The sequence below is a fragment of the Myotis nattereri genome (genome assembly GCF_964212035.1).
Source record: "Myotis nattereri genome assembly, chromosome: 6".
Classification (NCBI taxonomy): Eukaryota; Metazoa; Chordata; class Mammalia; order Chiroptera; family Vespertilionidae; genus Myotis; species Myotis nattereri.
The window spans coordinates 19,721,053-19,748,279 of record NC_138081.1 but is presented as its reverse complement, the minus strand read 5'-3'; positions in this window follow the sequence as shown (position 1 = coordinate 19,748,279).

The following is a 27,227-nucleotide window of genomic DNA, read 5'->3' as shown; positions in this document are numbered from 1 at the left end:
AAAGAAAGAAATAATAGTATAGGATTATTTTATGGCTTCTATAAATATACGTTAAAAGGTTTTGCTTAAGTGTCTGGCACATATTATTACTAGTAAATAAATAACTATAATGTCATAAAAAGAAATGAGAAGCACCAAGAGGTGCTCTCGATACTATCGACATTTTCCACACAAAAGTCACATTATGGAAATATTTATACTATATATGACCCCTGCTCAGAAACATGGACTTTCAGGATCGGAAAGCACACAGCCTTTGCTGTCCCATCAGCAGTTTGGGGCTTAGGATTTTCCTTCTGATTTAACACTTTCTCCTATAGCCCCCATATTACTTTTATTTTCTTTTAATTTATCCTTACTGTTAAAAGCATTACAGGTGTTCCCTTTTGTTCTGTTTTTTTTTCCCCAATGGCCCCCTCCACCCGGCACCTGCCCCTCCCAGGCTTAATTCTGTGTCCATGGGCTATGCATACAGGCATATAAATTCCCCAGTTAATCTCTCCCTACCTACTCTCCACACCTGCCTTCTCTCTGAAATTCATGAGTCTGTTCCATGCTTCTATGTCTCTGGATCTATTTTGTTCATCAGTTTATTTTGTTTATTAGATTCCACATATGAGTGAGATCATGAGATAATTATCTGTCTCTGACTGGCTTATTTAGCCATATATTATTTATTATATAGATATAGAGATAGAGATATATATTTAGCATAATACTATCCAGGTCCATCCATGCTGTTGCAAATGGTAATAGTTCCTTCTTTTTTACACCCACATAGTATTCCATTGTGTAGATGTACCACAGCCTTTTTATCCACTCATCTGCTGATGGGCACTTGAGCTATTTCCAAATCTTAGTTATTATAAATTGTGCTGATATGAACATAGGGGTGCATTTTTTTTTCCTGATTAGTGTTTTGGGCTTCTTAGGATATATTCCTAGAAGTGTGATCACAGATCAAATGGCAGTTCCATTTTTAACTTTTTGAGGGAACTCCATACTGTTTTCCACAGTGGCTGCACCAGTCAGCATTCCCACCAATGGTGTACTGGAGTTCCCTTTTCTCCACATCCTTGCCAGTACTTGTCATTTGTTGATTTGTTGATGCTAGCCATTCTGAGAAGTGTGAGGTACCTTTAATAAGTTTTCATTTATTAATTCCACATATGAAGCAATGAACAAATGAGAAAAAAGATATGTTTATCTTCAGAGAGCATTCACTGTAATGGAAACTACAAAACTTTTACTTTCTCAGTAATTACTTATCATCTCCATTTCCTTGAACACTTTGAAAAATAACTTACCAGAAATATAAAGATTATGTATGTGCTGAAAATGCTAATCACAACAATATTTTTTAAGTTATAAACATCCTATATTGTTCTCCAATGTTATAGGTATAATTTCAAATTTTATACTATGGAAAAATATACATGAGATTAAGACTTTGAATTTCTCTGTAGGAGTAAAGTGTATGGGAAAATACATAATAAAATATGATATATAGGGAAAAATTGTCCCAATGTCTTTGAGATTACATTTTATTGAGTAAAATAATCAGCTAAAGGTTTGTGAAACATTTTACACTTATGTAGTGGTATCCTTTATTACTTTATTATTTTTTATTGTAAAATATGTTTCCAACAATATTTGCACAAATATAGAATCCCTCTTTTTCTTTTATTTTTTTATTTCTTGTTGAAAATGATTCCCCATAAGAATTTTTATATGTGAGGGATTAACATGGGCTGGTGTGAAATCTATTATGAAATGTTAAGAAATTACAACTACAAGATTAGTAAAGAAACTTAGGGAATAGATGTACTTAATATAAAAGACCTGTGTTAAGACCAAAAAAATAATGTGCAATTAAAATGAATTTGAATGAGGAAGATTGATAAATCATGCATTACATGAATAAAAATTCTAGACTGTGTTTTTATTATAACCAAAAAATATCCTTTAAATATACTAAAGAACACTGAAACCCAATATCACAAAAGGCACGCTTAGGAGGAAAGGCACTGGGGGGAAGACAGCTGGACTTCCTACCACTTAATAATTACTATTTATTAGTCTATATATGTATTATTTTAATTTGGATGTGGCGGTGGGGGTGGTAGTAAATGAGGTTCCAGTAGGTAGGTAGACAGACAGATATTAATTTCAGATTGCAACAGAAAGGAGGGTAATTATGTCTTTCTAACTGGATTTTTTTTAATGCAACATTTTAAATATTGTAGATCAAATCTATTCTGAATTTTGTTTGATTTTTTTTCTAGCAGGTGCTTTAAAAAGTTAAATTGTTTTTCTAATTGAAATTTCAATTAAAAAATTTAGACCTTATAGTAGTAGTGCTTTGGAGGAAGAGGTTTAAGATTGGAGGAGGTATACAATAAAGTGTGTGCATACACTTTATTGCCTCTTACACTACCAGTGGTATTCTATTTGTGAGGAGTTGAAGAAAGAAGTAGTAAGTGTACACACACACACACACACACACACACACAGTCTATAAACTTACCTATATATTCAAAAGCCTAAGCGAATGTTACGACCAGACGACTGGCCGGTAGCTATGATGCACACTGACCCCCAGGGGCAGATGCTCAATGCAGGAGCTGCCCCGTGGTGGGCAGTGTGCTCCCACAGCCAACCTCCCATGGACGGCCAACTTCCCACAGTCCCTCCCCCCAGCCAGCACAATCGGCCCTTGGCAAGACGGCCCCGATCGCCAGTCAGGCTGAAGGATCCCACCTGTGCACGAATTTATGCACCGGGCCTCTACTATGAATATATTTTTCCACTAATCTCACTGAAATTTAATATGAACTTAGGCTATATGTGGAGGTAACTAATTACAGTAGTATTAGTGGTTCCTGTGAATTTGTCTTCAAGGAGGCCAGAGGTATTTTTTTATATTACATTATAGTTGTTTCATATATCCCATAACATTAATAATAAGTATTAAAATACTTTTTGCTAGTTCTTATTTAATGTTCTAACAAACAAGCAACCTAGTTATTTTATTAAACATTAATAAATATTTTTAAAATTGTATTTTAATATATTTTCTTTCCTTTGTAATACTACATATAGTTGATCCTTGAAAACATGAGGGTTAAGAGCGCCAACCTCTAGAGCAGGGGTGGGCAACCTTTTTGTGAGTGCGTGCCAAAACTAGCAAAATCTCTGACTCAAAATTCTTCTGCGTGCCAACCCTAAATTTTTTTGAGAACATGTCACGCCTACTTGATATCTCTTAAGGTGTACATATGTGAAGAAACTTGAAGAAATAATAAAATTCATTCGAGTGACAAAAACACAGTATATGATGATGAAAAATACATTTATTTTTTAATGTATACATGTTATGTAAAATTATTTATCTAAGATGCACCTACACTGAATTTATCTGAAAAATAAAAAAGTTGATATTAAGAAAAAAATTATAAATGGAAGATTATAAAAGAGGGTTTCGCGTGCCAGCAAGTTACTGGCGTGCCATGTTTGGCACGCGTGCCAGGGGTTGCCTACCCCTGTCCTAGAGAGTTGAAAATGGCATATAAACTTTGACTCCCCCAAAACTTGACTACTAATAGCCAACAACTAACACATAGTTTGTATGTTATATGTATTATATCCTATATTCTTATAATACAGTAAGCTAGATAGAAGAAAACATTAAGAAAAACACAAGGAAGAGAAAAAAATATTTATCGTATTTTAAAAATCCACACATAAGAGGACCCACACATTCCAACACATGTTGTTCAAGGGTATTTTACAATATTAATAAATTTAGGACATCTTTCTAAAATGGAGTCCATGGCTTCATCCTATGGTAACAGGAGTTATATATAGAAATGAGTGAAGGATTTTGGCAGAAAAATCAATTTTTTAAAGAGTGCTAGGATTCATTGGTGTAGGAAATGTTCTACTTCTTTCATTCAAGTGCTCTTCTTTGAGGTAAGAGTGAGTGGGTGTTGTCCTGGTGTTGTGATTGCCTTTTGTTTCTGCAGAATATTTAACGTCTTCTTTCTTTCATTTGCTTATTTTAACAGTTCCAACAAGCACCTCCTCTTTTCCAGTTACTGCCTTTCTCTCTCTAAGGGAGCGGTTCTCAACCTGTGAGGTTGCGACCCTTTTGGGGATCGAACGACCCTTTCACAGGGGTCGCCTAAGACCATCAGAAAACACATATATAATTACATATTGTTTTTGTGATTAATCACTATGCTTTAATTATGTTCAATTTGTAACAATGACATTGGGGGCCACCACAACATGAGGAACTGTATTAAAGGGTCTCGGCATTAGGAAGGTTGAGAACCACTGCTCTAAGGGTTGCATCCCTGAGGCTGCTACCTCTGACCCATATACTTTCAAGCCCATTCCTTTTATTTCCTGGCAGTCAATGCTTTGATCTACCAGGGGCCATGCCTTTGGGGGTGATTTCATTTGTGCTATTTCTATGCTCCCATCATCCCCTTGTACTTTAAGTGGTGCAATGTCTGTTGATTCTCGGTGGTGGTTTCAACTTTGCTAGATTTGTGTAATTTAACTTGTGGTTTTTTTGTTTTGTCTACTAGTAAATTTCTATGCATGAGTTACAGGTTATCTTATTTGCTCTCATAATCAAGCAACATGAACTTTGCCCTCTTTCCTTCCCTTACTCCCTCCCTCCCACCCTTTCTTCCTTCCTTTCATATGTGAAAATATTTGGATTTAGATGGCTGTCATCACTTTTGGGATACCAGAACATTAAACTTGAGAATCTATTTGTTTATTACATTCCTACTTCTGAGCATAGTACTTGACATATGGGAGGTGCTTAATAAATGTTAAATAGATAAATTCATCTAAAGAATTTTGTAATTAATTCCAATTTTAGAAAAAAAAAAAACTTCAAGATCCATCTTACTTAAAATGGAAACGCACCTTTTGTTATGATATTTAATCCCTTTATAATGTTGCTTCATTGTATTATACAATGTTGCATTCAAGTCCTCCTCTGCACAAATCCTCCAATGCACTTAAAGTGGTCCACCCACTTTCATCTGAATGTGGTATATTTGTTGCTAACTGCTCATTTCTTCTCAAGGTTTTCTTCTTTCCATAAAAAAATATTTTTCCAATATTTTGTATACATTCCAACATTCTAATCTTTATTAAGTTTTATGTTAGGTTTAAATTTTCCTTGAAATCTTCACTAACTTTCACTTCTCCCTTTGGTATTTCTTCCTTTTCATAATTTGAGCAAAACTTAATGCTAAAATCTCTGAACTTAGTATTTACTGATAATATTTATGATTCCCTCAGGCCCTACCCTGCCAAATCAATCCATCACTGGAAATACCTAAGAATAAATTATGATCATCAAAGAGTAGTCCATGGATGAGTCTGACAGCCATCAGAGGGGAGGGGGGAAGTGAGGACTGGATGTATGAAGGTGAAGGGATTATTAGCCAAAGGACATATATGCATAACCCATAGACATAGACAGTAGTATAAGGATGTCCAGAGGGAAGGGGGCCAGAGACTAGGTGGAGGGGGAAATGGGGACACCTTTAATGGTGTCAACAATAAAAATTAAGGGAGAAAAGTAATTCACTTAAACCTTAGGGTAATAAGCCACACAGAAACAAGTCTTGTCTTTAAACATCTAAAAATAGGACATTTTCAAAGTCAGTATAGCCCGAAGGATATGTTTTAGTGACAAACTGAGTATTCCTCTATTCCATTTTTCAACAGTTAGAATACAATTATAGTAAGGACAATATTCTCAATATGAATTTGGATTCAAAAAATGGATTTTTCTAGAAAATTCTTAGCTGGAGAGAATTATTCAATGTCAATTTTCTGTATATTTATATCCAAGACAATTAATTTTCAAACACATTAAAAACAGCAGGTTTTATCCAGTATTTTGACACACTCTCTTTCTAGATTACTTAGAGATTGAATACAATATCACTTCAGGAAACTGTCATAAAAATACTATTTATCTAAATAAAATATGTATATTAAAATACCAAAATTACGCTTTTATAACATTGAAATAAATGTTAGAAAGATATTAAGATGATTTTATTGTTTTGCCATAGGAACTTTTAGATCCTAAGAGCTTTGAAATGAACCAGAAATGTAAAACCACAGCACAAAAGCCAATGGAGCCATGAGCTGGAAGAAATAATTAAAATGATTCATTTTGAAAAATTGTTGAAGGCTGGGTGTGGATTAGCATGAGAATGAGAAAGATTTTGGTCTGCAGTCTTGGGGAAGGCAGACTTTCATGAATTTTATCTGCAGGACACACAGAGGTTTTTATCATAGAAAAGCAAGAAAAATACCTTCATTTTTCTGGCAGGGGAAGGAAAAAGTAAACATTTTGAAATACAACCAAAGTATCTCCCCTAAGACAAAGGCATATTTTTCAGGGGAAAGGCTTTGTCAGAGACTTATTAAATCTCGGGGAAGGGCAGTGTTAGGGGCAAGCTCCTCAGCCGGGGACTTGACCCTTCTGGGTGCAGGAAACTGAAAGAACATGTGGGTACAAGCAGACAAGTGGGACATGCTTTAATACAAACAAAGCAGCCAGCAACAGGCTGTTATATACAGATTCAGACAAGCTCAAACAAAAGAGACTCTATGCCAAATAGTGACAGCAGTATTTGGGCCACAGAAAGACATGCCTGCACAGTGTATAGCTTGCTGCGTCTTGCTTTTGCATCTGCGTATAGCAAATTTGCCTTGAACACTCTATTAGGATTCCCATGCTCAGAGTGACCTTGAACATCCAGCATACTCTAGACAGGGCCCCCACAGGCAGTTACCCAACTTTAACGTACTCTAGCCTTCATACATCACTAAGGAGGCTAGAAAATACAGTGAAGGTACCAGCCTAGGGCAAAGCCCTGGGAAAAGACTGAGATTTTAAGTATAAGTTTACAGAAGAGTTCCTCTCCTGCCATACCATACCACCATATAACAAGGATATAAAATAATAACAGTAAGATTACATTAGAAAGAGCTGCTCACATAAACTCTATTTATGAAAGTGTTCTTAGAGGAAACCAAAACAACAGGAGAGCCAAAAAACAAAAATGAGGACATTAGTGGAGTTTGAAGCCTCTGGCAAATACAGTACAACTAGATGGAGCATTAAACATAGCCAGACTCCTAGTCAAATTAATATACAGCCTCACATGAAAGGCCTATTTGCAGCAGTTCTCAACCTGTGGGTTGCGACCCCTTTGGGGGTCGAACGACCCTTTCGCAGGGGTCGCCTAAGACCATCGGAAAACACATATATAATTACATATTGTTTTTGTGATTAATCACTATGCTTTAATTATGTTCAATTTGTAACAATGAAATTGGGGGCCACCATAACATGAGGAACTGTATTAAAGGGTCGTGGCATTAGGAAGGTTGAGAACCACTGGCCTATTGACTTCAATTCCTAAAACCTACTTCCAATTTTTTTTTGCCCATAACTCAAAACATCCCAGATACTTATCAGTGAGTGAATGGGTAAACAAACTGTGTTATTACTATACAATGGAATAATAGTCATCAATAAAAATGAATAAAATACTGATACATATATTGACATCACAGATTCTCAAACATAAAATTATTCTGATTGAAAGAATATACTCAAAAAGAATACAAATTGTATGATTTCATTTATACAAAATTTTAGAAAATACAATCCAATCTTACAGTCACAGAAAGCATATTCAGTGGAAACCTAGAGACAGGATAGGGAGTAGGGACAGGTGAAAAAGAGGGATTACAAAGGGGTATGAGAAAACATTGGGGGATGATAGATATGTTCCATAATTTTAATTCTGATGATAATTTCATAAGTGAACACATGTACAAGTAGCAAATTATATTCCTCAACTTTGTAAAGTTTATTGTATGTCAGTTATACCTCAATTAAACTTAAACATGGTTTACATGACTGATAGAGGCTCGTGTACGTAATATAAAATTATAAAATAATTAATTAGGAGCTTTCCTAATGCTATTTCAGGTTGACAAATGCAAACATTTTCAAAAGTCTAAACCTTGTTGATTTTCAGCATGTATTCTTTTCTGCATAGATCAGCAAATACATCCTGAGAAAATGACTCTATCCAGCATAGTGCTTTATTCTAAATTTGGATGATCACCATTAAAGGTACTCACATGTCTTTGTAAAAATTCATGAATTTATTTCTTTAACAAATATGTTTAAACTTGTCCATATGCCAAAAAAATGTGCATTCTACAATATGAAACATGCAATACACTCCAACTAATTCTCCCTTCTATCTTCCTCTCTTGCTGCTTCTGCCCAGACACCAACATATCTTTTCTAGACAACTTCTCTTCTAGGGACTCAAGAATCTTATTCACATTGGAAATCTTTAAGAGCTCAGTCAAAGCCTACTTATCTCTATAATTCCATTTTGGTTTTACTTGTGATAGATATGTCTTCTCTGTGTAGATACTGAGCACCTCTTCAAGAAAGAAGGCTAAAACTTACCACAGTCTATTGCACAAATTACTTTATTACCCCAGATTTATAATGTGTGATTTATTGGATTGAGGCACATATGGGAGGCAACCAATCGACGTTTCATTTTCATATCAATGTCTCTCTCTCTCTCTCTCTCTCTCTCTCTCTCTCTCTCTCTCTCTCTCCAAACATATCCTCAGGTGAGGATTAAAAGAAAGACAAAGAAGCAACAAACAAACAAACAAACAAAAGCAAATAGAACAAAAGTCAAAGTCATCAGATTTGGATGGAACTACATTAGGCCGCAAATAGCCAAAGCAGTCCTGAGAAGAAAGAATGAAGCTGAAGGTATCATACTACCTGATTTTAAATTATACTACAAAGCTACAATAATCAAAACAGCATGGTACTGGCAGAGAAACAGATGTATAGACCAATGCAACAGAATTGAAAGGATAGAAATAAAACCACATGTATATTAGCAACTAATTTTCAACAGAGGAGCTAAAAACATACAATGGAGAAAAGAAAGCCTCTTCAATAAACGGTGCTGGGAAAACTGGAAAGCCATGTGCAAAAGATTGAAACTAGACTACAGTTTTCCACATGTACAAAAATGAATTCAAAATAAATCAAAGACTTAAATATAAAATCTGAAACAATAAATCAAAAATAAGGAACATAGGTACTAAACTTAGGGACCTTGGTCTTAGAGAATATTTTATAAATTTTATCCCAAAGACAAAGGTAGTAAAGGCAAAAATAAATGAATGGGTTTATATAAAAATAAAAAGCTTCTGCACAGCAAAAGAAACCACCAACAAAACAAAAGGGCAACTAATAGAATTAGAAGAGACATTTGCAAACAGCTCTGACATGGGTTAATAGCCAAAATATATAAAGAACTTATAGAACTCAACACCAAACAAACAAACAATCCAATTTTTAAAAATGGACAGAGCGGGCTGAGTGAAAAAAGTAAAAAAAAAAAAAAAAAAAACAGACACAGAAAACAGTATGGTCATAGTTAGAGGGAAAGGGAAGTGAGGGGAGGGATAAGAGGGGAAAGGGGGAATAAATGGTGAAGAAATGAGACTTGACTTTGGGTGGGGAATGCATGATGCAATATACAGATGACATATTATAGAACTATATTCTTGAAACCTGTGACATTATTAACCAATGTCACCACAATATATTCAATGTTTTTAAATGGGCAGAGGACATGAACAGACACTTCTCCCAAGAAAACCTACAAATGGCCAACAGATATAGGAAAAGATATTAAACTTTACTATCTAGTAGGGAAATGCAAATCAAAACTATGAGACACTACCTCACACCTGTTAGAATGGCTGTTACCAACAAGACTAGTAATAACAAGTGTTGGAGAGCTTGTGAAGAAGTAGGAACCCTCATTTACTGCTGGTGGAAATGTAAACTAGTATAGCCACAATGGAAAATAGAGTTGTCATATGACCCAGCAACTTCTGAGTATCTACCAGAGAAAGTTTGAAAATATTTATTCACAAAAAAGTATGCACCCCTATGTTCATTGCAGGATTATTCACAGTGGCCAAGACATGGAAATAACCAGTGTCCAACAGACGACTGGGTAAAGAAGATGTGCTACATATATAGGTACACTATGGAATAGTACTCAGCCATAAGAAAAAAATGAAATACAGTGGGGCCTTGACTTATGAGTTTAATTCATTCTGAGACCGAGCTCGTTAAGGAGCTCGTTAACTCAAATTACTCAATGCAAAAAATCGGCTGAGAGACAGCTGGTATTTCAAAAAATTGGTTAGTCGGGACACTCCTAAGTCAAGGCCCCACTGTACTGACATTTCAGATAACATGGATGGACCTTGAAAATATCATGCTAAGCAAAGTAAGTCAGTCAGAAAAAGCTAAGAACCATATGATTTCACTCATATGTGGAATTCAAAATTGAAACTCATAGATACAGACAGGAATATGGTGATTACCACAGTCAAGGGAGGTGGGAGTAGTAAAGTGTAAAGGAAGACAATTATATGGTGACAGAATAATGATTTGACTTTGGGTGGTGAACACACAATGCAATATACAGGTCACATGTCATAGAAATGTACACTTGAAACATACATAATGTTATTAACCAATGTCACCTCAATAAATTTTTTTAAAAGACAGAAAGATTAAAAATATTCAATGTGATTATAAATGAAGAGATTTGATGACATAAAAATTAATTCTGACATCATAAATTTATTGAGGATTGTTCTTTTTTATAATTGTTAGTCAAAGGAAAAAGTAATGCTTATAGCTACATTTGTCTCGGGAACATTATCCATAAAGGAGCAAGATGATGAAGATGATGGAGATGATGATGATGATGATGATGATGATAAAATAGGCTAATTTTCATAGCCCACATTTTTAACTAACATGCTATATTGTTTACTTAATTTCAAAATGGCCTCCAAAAATCAATTCAATATTATGCTAAAATATCCAAGTAATAGAGAAGAATAAAAGTTAATACATGTTACATCCAAGGGTAATAATATCATCTTATTATCAGTATGGCAATTGTTTTATTACAATATATGCTACAGAGATGATATCACTAATATCACACTAGTTATTATCTTACTTCATTCCACTACCTATAACTTATTCCCTCTGTCAATCACTTGAATATTTTCAATAACACACAAAAAAAATAAGATATTTGGGGATTACATGTTAATAAAATTGATATAATAAAACATTAACTTGAACATAACCAACATATTTTTTCCAAAAGCATTCCTTTTTTTTTCTATTATAAATGAATCTTATTTTTTTACCTTTATAAACCACCAAAATGATAAATAAATAACTGGTTTTTTTAAAGAGACCTAGTAAAATAAAACCCTGTTCCAGGTGAGGAATGCCACATGTGAAGAGATATTTCAGCACTGCAGGACAACGTTTTAATTGGTCCCTTAATGTTTTGGTTCAGCCTGTGTTGTAGAGGACATATGGTATATTTCCCCAGGAATGAGAACTGTTTTAGTGTTTTTATTATTTTTCAATGGAATTCAGAATTTTAATGTGAGCTTTCCTTAATTTAAACCATTGTAAAGTTAACATAACCTATTGTGACTTTTTAAAAATCTATCTTTATCATTGAAAGTATTACAGATGTCTCCTTTTCTCCATTGACCCCATCTAGCCTGCACCTGCTCCCCACCCCAGGCCTTCACCACACTATTGTCTGTGTCCATGGGTTATGGCTATATGTATATAATTTCTTAAACCAAGGGAATCACCACCTAAGATGCTGGCATTCAGAGTCATGAAAGGCTAATGTCATTTTGCAAAGTCACAAAGTAATCCCTTTGTAAAGTTCATCCTTCCAGAGGTTTCTGACTAAATCTGAATATGAAAACACCTTCAATCTTATCAACAAAGAAGTCTGTCTTCCTGCCAATGTTTGCCATTTAAAATATTATTTCATCAATACTGAAAGTCAGTTTCCCTAATGCCCATAGACTAAACATAACTACCAAGTGTTTTCACACTAATTCTATGATGGAAATGAAATAATTCTAAGCAGTTATTTTGAGTGCTTTAATTTTATGGGGTGTGTGTGTGTGTTTTGTTTTTTGTTTGTTTTGGAATTTATGGATCAATTAGCAATCAGTTCATAAGAAACAAAACAGTTTTCTTTTAAAATGCAAATTTCTGTATGCTATAAGGTTGTAAGAGGTTAGTCTTATTTAAAATGCATGAAAATTTTCCAGCATGTCATTTTTATTTCATGCAAGACCTTCCTGGAATTTAATATAATTTTACTAATCTGCACAAAGAGCAATGCATATGTAGTTGGAGTCAGAAGACACACTTTCAAATCACTGTTCATTATAACCTAATTTCATTCTATTTTGCAAGATAATTAATCCTCCTGAATATCAAATCTTTTATCATAAAATGAGGATAATAACATGAAGCTTACCTTACCGAGCTGTGCTTTAGATTAAATAACAGATATGAACATGCTTTTTGAATATGAAAACAAATCTGTATAGATGTTAGCCACAAGTAACCATCTCTTATATTTGATAGCTTTCAATATCCTGTGACCCATGTTTCCTGGGAAATCATCCCAAAGAATTCAATAGCAGAAGCCAGATGTATATAGTGTCCTCTTGATATAACTATTCAATTGATATAACTTTCAAAACTTGTATAATTTCTTCTTCCAAATTTCAGGAATAACTTTTGTCTCTAAACTTGACTTAAACTCCCCTGAGATAAAAATGCCTTGGCTATTTCCTTGGATTGATAGTAAAATGGTGGACAAATTCAAATCAATATCTCTATCATGTAACTTGCAAATTATCTTTACATATTTATGAAAATCACATATAAAAATTAAGCTTTCTATTATAATGAATTCTAATAGAAACTATTTTGAACACATTGCCTTTCTTTAACTTCATATCTATGACCTTCTCAATCAATTACACATTTTCCCTATTTCAATAACATCCAAACTCTATTATATTTGCAATAACCAGAAGAAACTTTCAATCTATACTATAAACATGGAAGCAAGGGCTATACTCTCCACCAAGGATAAAATAATGATGAGTTTAGAGTTTCCTTGGGGCCTTATTTTCAAATAAATTTAAGTTCTAGTATTAATAGTTATCTGCATTAACCACCATTTCCACAACCTTACCATCCACAGTTGGTCCTACTTCTCAAGTTACACACAACAAATAAATCCTACTCCCACTACTGATATTCATGAGAATAAGGCATTTACCACCCACACCATCTATATATATAAAGAGCTAGGGAACATCACAACCTAATGAATGACCGAACAGGCTGAGTGGGGTGCCAGGCCGGCTGGGAGGGTTAGTGAGGGACGACAAAACGACCGAGCAGCAGGCTGCGTGGGGCGACCAGGCTGGCGGGGGGAGGGAGGGAAGGGGAAGGGTGTTGGGGAAACCAGGCCAGCGGAGGAGGAGGGGCAGTGGGAGGTGACCAGGCCAGCAGGGGGGGCCATGAGAGGTGACCAAGCTGGCAGGGGGGGTAGTTGGGGGTGACCAGGCTGGCAGAGGGGGGTAGTGAGGGGCAACCAGGCCAGCAGGGGAAGCAGTTGGAGGTGACCAGGTCGGCAGGGGGGTTGCAGTTAAGGGCAACCAGGCCGGCAGACAGGCGAGCAGTTAGGAGCCAGCAGTCCCAGATTGTGGAATCGGGCCTAAACCGGCAGTTGGACATCCCCTGAGGGGTCCCAGATTGGAGAGGGTGCAGGCTGGGCTGAGGGTACCACCTCCCCTAACCCCGTGCATGAATTTCATGCACCTGGCCTCTAGTCCTATATAATAGAAGCCTACTATTCTAAGTGTCCGGTTGTCCATTTGGTCATTCAACCAATGAAAGTGTAATATGCTAATGATATGCTAAGGCCGCTCAACCACTTGCTATGACATGCACTGACCACCAGGGTAGACAGTCAACCAGTAGGCCAGTTGCTATAACATGCACTGACCACCAGGGGTAGATGCTCCGACCTGTAGGTTAGCTTGCTACTGCGATACGGCTGATCCGGACTGAGTGAGATGGGCCAGACATGCCCTGGAGCCCTACCGTGGTCCCTCCCTGGCTGGCCAACCTCCTTTGTCCCTCCAGGCCCCAATCATGTTCTGGGGGGGGGGGTCCCTCGGCCTGGCCTGCACCCCTCACAATCCGGACGGAGGAACCCCCCAAGTGCACGAATTTTGTGCACCGAATCTCTAGTATCCATATATATACAGGCTGTCCCAAAAAATGTATGAACACTGTAACAGCTGATAGCTCAATTTTGAAAATTAAATGTATTTTAATAAATATTGCCCTTATAATTATTCAAAGTGTATGTATACATTTTGGGGGACACTGCACTCTATATATCAGAGAGAATAAGGTTAAGCTAAAGATCCTTTATAGTCAAGTGCAAGTGTGCACCTACAATGCCTGGCTGAGTAACTGGAAATGTTATTGAAACCACTAAGCTAAGGAAAATATTTGATGATCTTTAGAGAAGACCAGCAAAACTGTACTTAAAGAATGATGGGTCCCTTAAAGAGCTAGTTGGATGTGCCTGGTGAGTATATGCTCAAGAGCAGCATATCAATGTTATGTTTAAGAGGGGAGATGGAAGACAGATTAGCTCACTACCTGTATTAAACTGAGAGAATGGAAGTTGTCTTGGTGGAGGGAAAGTGGAACTATAGTGTTGGAGGAGAAAGTATAAACACATCCTGAGGCTGGCCAGGTGGCTCAGTTGTTTGGATCATCATCCCATACACCAATAGGCTGCAGGTTCGATTCCTGGTCAGGACACATATGAGAGTCAACCAAACAATGTTAATTTCTCTCTCTCTCCCTCTTGCTCTTTCCCTCTCTCATTCCTTCCCATGCTCTCTCTCTAAAAGTTGATAAAGAAGACATATCCTTGGGTGAGGATTAAAAAATAATAACAAATAAAAAATAAAGACAACTTCAATAGATATCTGGAACAAAGGAGAGATCTGTGAGGGAAGATGTTATATTACTTTTTCTTGGCTGCTACTTTTTGTTCTCTGAGCATCATTTTGACAATTGCAGGGTGGCAGTTTGGAGACTATTCCTACTTTAGAGCTATCTCTTTTGTCACTGGAATGTAACGTGCCAGTTGGATTTCACATCTAGTTGTAACACATGCTTATATCCTTATCTACCAGGTACCTCTTTGCTGTTTCTTCTCCTTGCAAAGTGGCATTGCATGTTTTCAGAACCTGTGGTGGGAATATATAACTAAATGATTATATAGATGTTATACACACCACAGTCATACAAGAGCCACATCTCTGAAATGGGGCCTAAGATCAGTTTATAAAATAGTTTAGTTTATTCCAAAAACGTTAATTTAAATGTATATATTCTAATATATAAGAAAGGAAACACATATACATTGTTTTATGGGAGGAAATGTCTTGTATGAAAGAAAATTTTCAAGGAAAATGATTTCTGATCCTAATACTAGAAACAATCAAATGCAAACTAATGTCCCTTTAAATAGATCAGGATCAGAGAGAATACTTTCAAATAGTATCAAGTGCTAGCTCTGTAATATTCATGAACCAGTTAATACTAGTAAGTGATGGTGAAGGCAGTATTTATTTATATGTTTAAACCATTGGGCATTCCTGAATGCCATGTCTTGCTGCCCTCTGAAGTCCTGCTGTGTTACACTATGATGAAATATGAAAAGCGATGGTGTGCAGTAATTGGTAATTGCATTCATGGTGGAGAAAAAAACTCTGAGATTGACTTTTGATGGTTGCTTTAAAAATTTATTATCTGCATGAAAAGAGGAAGCTAGATCCAATCTGTGAAACCTGAAGCAATACCCAACCAGTTTCCCTTCAAATAATATGTGTAGCATTATGAAAACAAAGCATTTGGATGTTTTAATGTCATGTAAATCATTCTAACTTAAATGGAATAAAGAGATGTATTAGGTGGGATGTAAATGGATTCTCTAGGAGAATTTCTCAGCCTCTGCAATTGAGATTAAAACCCTGAAGTATTTATAAATCAGAACTTTGTTTATGGAAGTAGGAACAATAACAACATTGCTGTGAAGAGGGAAGACAAAGGTTCTTAAAAATCTGAAATAAATAATATTTTATATATGTGGTCATGAGTCAAGAGGGACATTTGACAAATGGAAATATAATCTCAGAGGCTTGACAGATCTCCATCTGAGTTATTAAAGTTTTTTTTTTTTTGCTTTGTATTTATGTTCTTTGTACCAATTCGAGGACATTGTTGTCTTCCCAGATGAAATATTAATGATGTATGCAAAGCTTGGCAAAATAATTTTAAAATATGATTTTATTGATTTTAGAGAGAGGAAAGGAACATGGATCAGTTGCCACCCTTACGCACCCTAATCAGGGACTGAACCTGCAAAATGGGCATGTGCTCTGACAGGGAATTGAACTGACGACCTTTTGGTACATGGGACAACACTCAACCAATTAAGCCACACAAACCAGGGTAGCATTTTTGTTTTGTGATGGCTGAGGAACTTTAAAGAGCTTATACCAGCAAAATATCTAAAATGTAAAATAAATAGGATTTTGGTGACATAAAATTTATAATGTAGCTGCAAACTCTGGTTATACCCTTAGAGTCTTTTCCTTCTACAAATATTTGCTCTACTACTATCTCTAAAACGTATGCAAAACACTATGTTAAATATGTGGGCAATTAAGCGACTAAGAAGACCCAGTCCTTGCCTGGAAATAATTTAGGAATACTTAATCAATGCCTTCTGTAGCATGATCTGTCTCCACGGTGTTACCCAAGAGTCACCTGAGTCTGAGGGGCTCTCCCCCCCTTGGCTCTTATCATGCTCCAGAGAAAGAATTCAGCAGAGTAACAGAAAGCAGTGTTGAAGAAAAACAAGTGAATTTATTAATGAAGCAAAGCAATCAAATTTATTACAAATACATAAAGCAAAGCGGGCAACTCAGCTAGTCTGAGCACTCTGCCTGGTGGGAGTTCAAGGATTCTATACTTTGCCCCCATCAGGAGACTGTAATTACCTGGTTGAGAGGCTTTCTTAATTTTGAAGGTGGCTTGTTCCTATATACCATATCCTAAGCTCCATGTTCGCCTTTGAAGAGGTGCCTACTGGCACGGTCTCTGAACTTTCTGTGCCTCTTCTCAACTAAATCAAGAATATATGGTTTTGGGAAAGTCAAGTTTCCAAGGAAATCTAATGCAAAACCCAAATATATTAAACAAGTGAGTCGTAAAGCTCACCTACTTGGCTCTCCCTATCTTCACCAAGACTATTTGAAAACCAGATCGAAACTACTGGTTTGTTTGATCTAAAAGCCTCGTGTTATAGATAAATTCACTAAATCCCAGACACATTAGAAATGACCTTACTAGGTTCATATGGCTGGTCTATGTCTCTATATGTTTCAAAGCTAAACATCTGTGGATGTTCAAATGAATGGAATTACTTTTTCTGTTGTTGTTAATCTTCACCCGAGGATATTTTTTTTCCACTGATTTTTTAAAAAGAGTGTAAGGGAGCAGGAGAGACACAGAGAAACATCGATTGGTTGCCTCCTGCATGTGCCCTGATCAGTGCCAGGGATCAAGCCTACAACTGAGGCACATGCCCTTAACCAGAATTGAACCCACAACCCTTCAGTTCTTGGGCCAATGCTCTAACCACTGAGCTAACCACCTAAGCTGAATTACTATTACTTTTTAAGTATTATACTCAATACTATTAGCCTCTATTTTTATCTTTTATAAGTTTCATTAAGATTTGTGAATTAACTTTTATAAATATCTGCTAATTTTATAAGACAAACACCTCCTGCCGAAACCGGTTTGGCTCAGTGGATAGAGCGTCAGCCTGCGGACTGAAAGGTCCCAGGTTCGATTCCGGTCAAGGGCATGTACCTGGGTTGCGGGCATATCCCCAGTGGGGGATGTGCAGGAGGCAGCTGATGGATGTTTCTCTCTCATCGATGTTTCTAACTCTCTATCTCTCTCCCTTCCTCTCTGTAAAAAATCAATAAAATATATATTTTTAAAGACAAACACCTCCTAATTTGCTTCTAATATTTTTGAATTAGTTTAATGTGGATACATGCAGCCTGAGGATTTGTGCTTTATATAACAGAATATGATTTTTGGAACACACTTTAAAATATCACTTCAAAATGTACAGGTGAATATAAAAAGGTTTTTCTATGTTGAATGAAGAAGTGATGAACCACGTAGGTAGAGCCTACTGAGGAAAGCTTGAAAAAGTTTCAGAAGTTGGAATAATCTGCCATTGTTTCACAATTGGTCTATTTTCATTATATTTTAGATGGAAAAAACTAATTTTTGTATTCTTGTAGTTACCTGGATTGTGGCTTCTATCTTATGGTTAAACTGTATATTTGGGTTGTTTTCATATAAGTAGATCTAAGTTCCAATTCAACTGAACACTGTGAATTTTTAATTTCTTATGAATCTCATGTGATCACCTTTTAAATAATGGCATTAAGCACCCTTAGCTTGCTAAAAGCTGATACTGAGCCTCTGCTAAAAAAAAAAAAAAAAAAAAAAAAACAACAAAAAACAAAAACAAAAAAAAACAAGTATTGAATTAAGCCAGAATTGATTTCAGATCTATATTATAAATGATGGTAAGATCTGTGGGGAGTTCTGAAATTGAAAATTACAACTAGATGATGCTAATATTATTACAAAAATGTCATTGAGTGAAATATGGAGACAGCAATGGGAGGGGAAAAAGCATCTGAATGTTTACTTAGCTGTCAGTTATGTGTTCAATTGTTATCAGATATCTAGGAGGTGGGGGAGGGGGCGCTTAGAAGGTGATTGAGTCTAATCTCCTGCTACTTACTGTCCATTATGAGAACGTTCCTGCATGTTTGGGAAAAATAGAAACAGAAACTTATCTATTTCTTAGGGACTGATTCTTTCCAAGTTCCAGTAACTCCTCCGGCTTTCTTCTACAATATATAAGTTCCCTCATTCTAAAGAAGGTATCAACCATGACACTGTACTGACTGGAGCCTCACTCTTCCGTAGTGGTCTCATCTTTCTTCCTCTCCAATCCAGGAGCTTTTCCTCAACCCGTAAAATTCACATGAAGATATGCCTCTAGTATTATTCTTTACATGATGATTGTTAGATTTAAGTAATTGGTGCTTTTGTTTTAAAATTGCAAGTGAATTTGCCGGGAGCCGGTCCATGCTTACTGTTTCAAGGGACATGGCATATATGGCATACTGTTCTTAATATGTTTGCTCACCTTCTTGGCACTATGTGTTTTAACCAAGGTCACCTCTCTGAGAAAGGTTGTTTCCCCAGGTAGGGATTTTCCCCTGAAGTTAGGGAGGGAATAAAACCTCTTAACTAAGTGCCAGGTGGGTAATTAATCACTTTAACTATGAACAATCATGCTTAAGCTACATAATCTTTACTCCCTAGAATGGAGATAAGAAATGCCCTAACCTTTGGAATAGAGATTGATAGGATTGAATCAACTGGTATAAATACAGATGTAACAAGACAGAAGAAGACAGAGAGAGAGAGACAGAACCGAGGCACAGAACCTACACAGAACGTTCTCTAGAGACAGAAGAACTTCGCTGGAGAGAACATGGCAAAAGATCCTGGACTGAACCTGACTACAGAAATTGGCAAGAGAACCTGACTAGAACCTGGTGACTGAACCTGGCTGGAGAACCTGGAGAACCTAGCAAGAGAACATGGACACAGAACCTGGCTGGAGATCCTAAGCAGAACCTCTCTGGAGATCGAGACCAGAACTTGGCTGGAGATCCTGGCTAGGCTGCTGATCAACTGAACACTGTCTCCGTGTCCTTCCTTCTTCGCCGACTCCGTCCACACCTTTGGGGACCCCTGGACCCGCTGGTGTTGGACCCCGGCATGAATTGTTTATAAACTTCAGTGTGTTTCGGAAACATCTGCTGAGTGAGGGCTGTAAAATTAAAACTGTTTAGCCCAGTGGTCAGCAAACTACGGTCCCTTGAGTGTGGCTCTTCCACAAAATACCACGTGTGGGCGCGCACGTACAGTGCGATTGAAACTTTGTGGCCACACTCAAGGGGCCAAAGAGCCACATGTGGCTCGCGAGCCACAGTTTGCTGACCACTGGTCTAGGCTCAATCCATTAAGATCTTCAGTTAGTAGGTCTGGTTAGGGCTTAGGAATCTGCATTTTAAAAATTTACCCTCAAACTGAAGCAGGTTGATCTTAAATAAGATTTTGAGAAACACAATTAGAAAATCCCATAGTCCACTAAAGTCAACCTGCTTTCAATACCTGAAGGAAATGGGGTTCTCTAAGGTCTCCCTTCATCTCACATCCTATGGTGGGAGGGTAATTTCCTTAGCAACTCATCATTACTGTATTTTAATGTTTTTAAATGGGCTTTCTCACCCAATGAACTGGGCACTTGGTAAACCATTTCATTTGGAGACACATATTACTCAATTCTGAAAAATGTTTAAAAATACTGTTTCTATAAAAATGTCCTCCCTTAATTTTTCTCATGTCTATTTCTGCATTTTTTATTGAGCACACATAACATCCTGAATTGAGCCTGGGATCTATTCATTCCTATTATGCATCCATGTATTTAGTTTTATTTGGGGGAGGGGTGTTCAATAAGTTTGGCCTCAGCATCCTTTCACTGAAATTTTTAAAATTTCAACTGTCATATTTTTAATTTCTATTTTTCCTTTTTGTTCCCTTTAAAGCATTTTTTTCACATTTTAGAAAAGAAATATCTTTTAACTTATACATTATTTTCCTCATTGTCTCTGCTTTTTCTATTTTTTATATGTTTTTCCTTTTCAAACTGTCTTTCTCTCTTTCTTTTGGAGGCTTTTCTCATATGTCTGTTTTTGATGAGACCCCAAATGGGGGAAATAAAGCATTAAATCCTTGGGTGTGATATATAATTTCACAGGATATTATAAGACACCAACCTGTTATGATTTACGATTACCTTACAGAATCTACAAAACGCCACATTTAAACAGAACTAACAGCATTTTCAGAAAGTTAAAGTGGATTCACTATGGTGTGTATTCAGAAATGCCTGAGTAATCAGGAGCTGGGAAGGCTAAAAAACTAGTATATTACTTCCCAAGGTCCTTTTGATAAATTATTTCCCTATTGTACCAAGTCCTGTTGTGTGGGCTATACAACGTTCTACCCCAATACTGAGTGCTCACAAATATCAGGAGACAGACTGAACCACAGAGCCTTACAATTTCTATTTCCAGACAGGTAGCACACACATTTATAAGACAAGCTATTGCACACCAGCAAACAAAGGCATCCAGTGTTTACAAAGTAAGAAGATATGAGTCATTCCTAACATGAAAACTCTGAAAACATTTCTAGCAAGTTTCACAAAGTAAGGCATCATTATATATATCTGGTAAGTTTTGACAATGCTCATCAGTAATTTAGGAATTAGGATGGGAAGTCTGACAATACATGGCGACCTGAAACAAGTATTAAAAACTGGGCCTCATAACACGTCACCATCATAAAGTTTGAGTTATGTTAATAGCCATAGTAATGACATGGTCCACTTTCAACCAATGACCAAAATCATAATTAAGAACACTTACTAAGAAAATATCCAAAAAAGTATAAGATGTTATTTTGCATGTTTTAATTTTATAATTTTAATTAAGCATTGCAGAGTTTTTAGTCCACTGTCTCAGAATTAACACCAGAACACTTGTAAAATGAACCAAATGTATGTAGGGCAACTTCTCTCCAAAGAACAGCAAGTGCTGTAAGATCAATATGATAAATTATTCACTCCTTATAAATTTGGACAATACATCTACTGATGGAAATTCTGCATATTTTTCCTACTTCCCTAAATTGCTGTCTAATCTGTTCCTTTTATACTCAACTAGAGGCCTGGCACATAAAATTCCTGTGTGGGTATGGACCCTAGGCCTGGCCTGTGATCAGAGCCATCTTCTCTGGCTACCCGCAGCTGGGCCCCACTCCCTGCCACAACCCCCCGGTTCCCTGTTTGCCATTGGGCAATCAGAGCCTGACAGCCAGGGAAGGGAACAGAGGTCCACCATTCCTGCCTACTTGCTGCCCCCACCCCTGCTGCGGGTCATCCTCTGCGTGTGGGGTAACCGGCAGGGTAGGGGACTTGGCCTGGCACCGCCTGTGTCCCCTGCCACCTACCCCCAGTTCCCCATTCGCCATTGGGAGATCAGAGCCTGCTGGCCAGGGAAAGGAACCAAGAGGTGGTCAAGGCACCTCATAGTGACTGGTCAAGCGGTCATTCTGGTTGTTCCACTATTAGAGTCAATTTACATGTTACCCTTTTATTATATAGGACTAGAGGCCCAGTGCACAAAAATTTGTGCACTGGGGGTGGGGGAGGTGCCGGGGCCCAACCCCAGCAGGTCCAGGGGTCCCCAAAGGTGTGGATGGAGTTGGTGAAGAAGGAATGACACGGAGACAGCGTTCAGTTGATCAGCAGCCTAGCCAGGATCTCTAGCCAGGATCTCCAGCAAAGTTCTGGTTAGGATCTCTAGTCAGGTTCTGTGTCCATGTTCTCTTGCTAGGTTCTCCAGCCAGGTTCTGTAGCCATGTTCTCTCGCTAGGTTCTCCAGCCAGGTTCTGTCCAGATTCTCCAGCCAGGTTCAGTCAGCAGGTTCAAGTCAGGTTCTCTTGCCATGTTCTATCCAGGTTCTGTAGCCAGGTTCTGTCCAAAATCTTTTGCCATGTTCTCTAGCTAGGTTCTGTCTCTAGGTTCTGTCTCCAGTTTCTGTCCAGGATCTTTTGCCATGTTCTCTCCAGCAAAGTTCTTCTGTCTCTAGGTTCTGTGTAGGTTCTGTGTCCTGTTGTCTTGTTACATCTGTATTTATACCAGTTGATTCCAATCCTATCAATCTCTATTCCAAAGGTTAGGGCATTTCTTATCTCCATTCCAGGGAGTAAAGATTATGTAGCTTAAGCATGATTGTTCGTAGTTAAAGTGATTAATTACCCGCCTGGCACTTAGTTAAGGGGTTTTATTCCATCCCTAACTTCAGGGGAAAATCCCTACCTGGGGAAACAACCTTTCTCAGAGAGGTGACCTTGGTTAAAACACATAGTGCCAAGAAGGTGAGCAAACATATTAAGAACAGTATGCCATATATGCCAGGTTCCTTGAAACAGCAAGGATGGACCGGGTCCCGGCAGGGAGAGGGTCTTTCAGCCCAGCCTGTGCCCTCTCACAGTCTGGACCACCTCGGGGGATGTCCACCTGACTTAGGCCTGCTCCCCGGGGAACTGGGTCTAAGCTGGCGGTCAGACATCCCTCTGGCAGCCCAGGAGCCCTCGGGGGATGTCCACTTGCCAGTGGGGAGCAAGCCTAAGCTGCAGTCAGACATCCTTAGCGCTGCTGAGGAGGCAGGAGAGGCTCCCACCACCACCACTGTGCTGGCAGCCATCAGCCTGGCTTGTGGCTGAGCAGAACTCCCCCTGTGGGAGCGCACTGACCACCAGGGGGCAGCTCCTGCATTGAGCGTCTGCCCCTGGTGGTCAGTGTGTGTTATGGTGACCAGTCATTCCCAGTCGTTCTGCTGTTAGGGTCAATTTGCATATTACCATTTTATTATATAGGATAGAGGCCTGGTGCATAGGTGGGGGCCGGCTGGTTTGCCCTGAAGGGTGTCCCGGATCAGGGTGGGGGGTCCTGCTGGGGTGCCTGGCCAGTCTGGGTGAGGGTCTGATGCCCGTTTGCAGGCTGGCCAAGCCCCCAGTGGGGACCCTCACCCCATGAGGGTGTGGCCATCCTGGGGGAAGGGCTGATGGCTGTTTGCAGGCTGGCCACAGCCACCAGCCACCCAAGCTCCCAATGGAGGCTGGCTGGAAGCAGGTATCTGGGATTTATTTACCTTCTATAATTGAAACTTTGTTGCCTTGAGCGGAGGCCAGAGCCAGCCAGGGCAGGCAGGAAGCTTGGTTTCCTCCATTGTTGGGGCAACCAAGACTCCTGCTTGCTCCAGCTCCTTGGCTGCTGGCCACCATCTTGGTTGGGTTAATTTGCATATAGTCGCTCTGATTGGCTGTTGGGTGTGGCTTGGGTTGTAGTGGAGGTGTGGTCAATGTTCATGTTTCTCTTTTATTAGATTAGATAGCAAATAATAATAATACCATACTGAATCTTGAAAAGCAAAGACAATGATTGGAAAGATGTGAACTTTTTGCTTGTGCTTTACAGTTACATTATATTTGAGTAGATATTCTACATAAGAAATATGCTAATTGCTAAATAGTAAATCGACTTTTTCACTGGCTATATAACATCTGTTTTTAATGCCTTTATTGTTTTTATATAAATATAGAAATTGCCATTTTTTCAGTCATTATATGGAATGACCCATATTAATTTCTCCTTTTTAATATAATAAAGAAAAATATTGTGATATTTGCCTTGAGAAATTTTTCCAAATATATTTTGTGTACATATATGTGTGTGTGTGTGTGTGTGTGTGTGTGTATACACATATGAATCCAACTAAACAGCGAAACAACATGTCACTATGACATGCACTGACCACCAAGGGGCAAATGCTCAATGAAGGAGCTGCCCCTGGTGGTCAGCGCGCTCCCACAGGAGGAGCGCCATTCAGCCAGAAACCTTGAGACAGGCTCATGGCTGGTGAGTGCAGCAGCAGTGGCAGGAGCCTCTCCTACCTTCACGGTAGTGCTAAGGATGTCCAACTGGCGGCTTAGGCTGCTCCCTGTGGGAAGCAGGCCTGTCATCAGTCAGACATCCCCCAAGGGCTCCCATATTATATATATTATATATATTATATATATTATATATATTATATATATTATATATATTATATATATTATATATATTATATATATTTACTAGAGGCCTGGTGCACAAAATTTGTGCAGGGAAGTGGGGGTGTCTCTCAGTCTAGCCTGCACCCTCTCCAATCCGGTATCCCGCAGGGGATGTTCAACTGCCTCAACCCCCGCCACCGTGGCCTTGTCCAGAAGGAGGACCTGACGACCGGAGGATGTCCGGTTGACACGATCTAATTAGCATATTGCCCTTTTATTAGTATAGGTAGTTTCTGAGTACACATTGCAGTTGAGAACAAAGAAAGCTTTTATTTGGCATACAGGAAAGATGAGGAACAATTCTAATGTGAGCATCATCTTGTCAATAGTCTGTAATTGCACCTTCTGGTTTGTTCATTACCCAGTAATTGTTATTCCTATTTCTGTCAAGGCACCTACCTCCCCAAATACAGTTCTTTCCCTCTGCAATCACAGGGTGACTCAGCATTTGAGCATATTAATGGTAGATCGGATTAAGACAATTTGATGTGCATCATTTATAATAATAAAAGCATAATATGCTAATAGACCAGACATCCTTCCAGACGAAGCCAGGGCTGCAAGGGAAGCCCGCATCCCAGGTGCCCAAGGGAAGCCAGTGCCAGCAGCTGGAGGAAGAAAGGCCTGCTCTTGCATGAATTTCATGCATCGGGCCTCTAGTTTTATTTATAAAGGAAATGGAATATATTTTAAAACTAAGCATTAGTTTTATACATTTCATAAAATAGATGAAGGGAAAGATAAAAGCACAATAATTGTGCCTGCAGCTTGCAGAGCAATGAACGGTGGTGGTAGAAAAAGGATACAGTTGCTAGAGCAGTGATTCTCAACCTTCTGGCACTTTAAATACAGTTCCTCATGTTGTGACCCAACCATAAAGTTATTTTCGTTGCTACTCATAACTGTAATGTTGCTACTGTTATGAATCTAATGTAAATATCTGAAATGCAGAATGGTCTTAGGCGACCCCTGTGAAAGGGTTGTTCGACCGCCAAAGGGGTCATGACCCGCAGGTTGAGAACCATTGTGTTAGAGGGAAAATGTGAACAGCTTAACTTCTTTGAAAAGACACGTGGAGTTAAGAAATTCTAAAATGAACTAATGAATGACTTTTTGTAAAGCTTTTCATCTTCTTGGCTGATCACACACACATTTTGTTCAGGTTATACTAAAAGGGCTAGCTTATCTGACAAAGCTATGAAAAGTACCAGCTCTTTAAGTTCTCAACAAGGAAAATTTGGGGAATTCATTGGTGGAGAGGAACATGCTAACTAACTTGACTTTAGTAATCATTTCAGTATGTATATGTATATCAAAATGTCATATATATATATTAGAGGCCTGATGCACGAAATTTGTGCAAGAGTAGGCCTTCCTTCCCCTGGCTCCTAGCACCCGCTTCCCTCTGGCATCCAGGACCCAGGCTTCCCTAGCAGCCCCAGCTTCATTCAGAATGTTATCCGGAAGGATGTCCGGGAGGACGTCTGGTCTAATTAGCATATTATGTTTTTATTATTATAATTTTTACCTCAAAATAAAATAAAGTGAAACTAATTGTTTGATAGATTACAAGTTATTTTACCAAGCTGTCAGGTTTGAAATCATCTGCTTTTGAATTAATGCTGGTGTAGAAAGTAAACTTCTGCTGTTCTGAGGGCTTTCAGGGCGTTTAATTTTCGAAAGTTGAATTCACTGAACTTTGAAGAGGAGTCAAAAACAAAAACTGTGGTTTTTCTCTGGATTTGTCCCATTAGCTGTGTGACTTAGATTTGAATTCTTTTGGATTTATATACCTCATTTTCCTTTCTCCTTAGAGAAGTGGACTAGGGAGAAGTTTCACAAAGAGACAAACATTCTGTGACTTTTCTGTCATGCAAACTTGATGGACAGAAGATATATATATATATTTCTTCTTCTTTTCAGGATTCTGACACTTTAATTTTTAAAAGCCCAAGTAATAAGTGTCTGAAATCATATCATCTACCACAGAGGAGATGGACATGAGTGAACTTGCTCCAATATTCATTATTCTATAATTTACTGATAGGCCTTCTGCCATACTTGGGTCTAAATATCAGCTTTGCTTCCTATAATTGACTTTAAGAAATTATGAAAATACTCTAAGTAGCATTTTAGCACTCTAAAAAGGGGGTATATCCAAGTGATTTTCTCACTTGATTAATGAGAAGAAATAGGAGAAAACATATGTAAAGTGATTAGCAAAGTGCCTGGC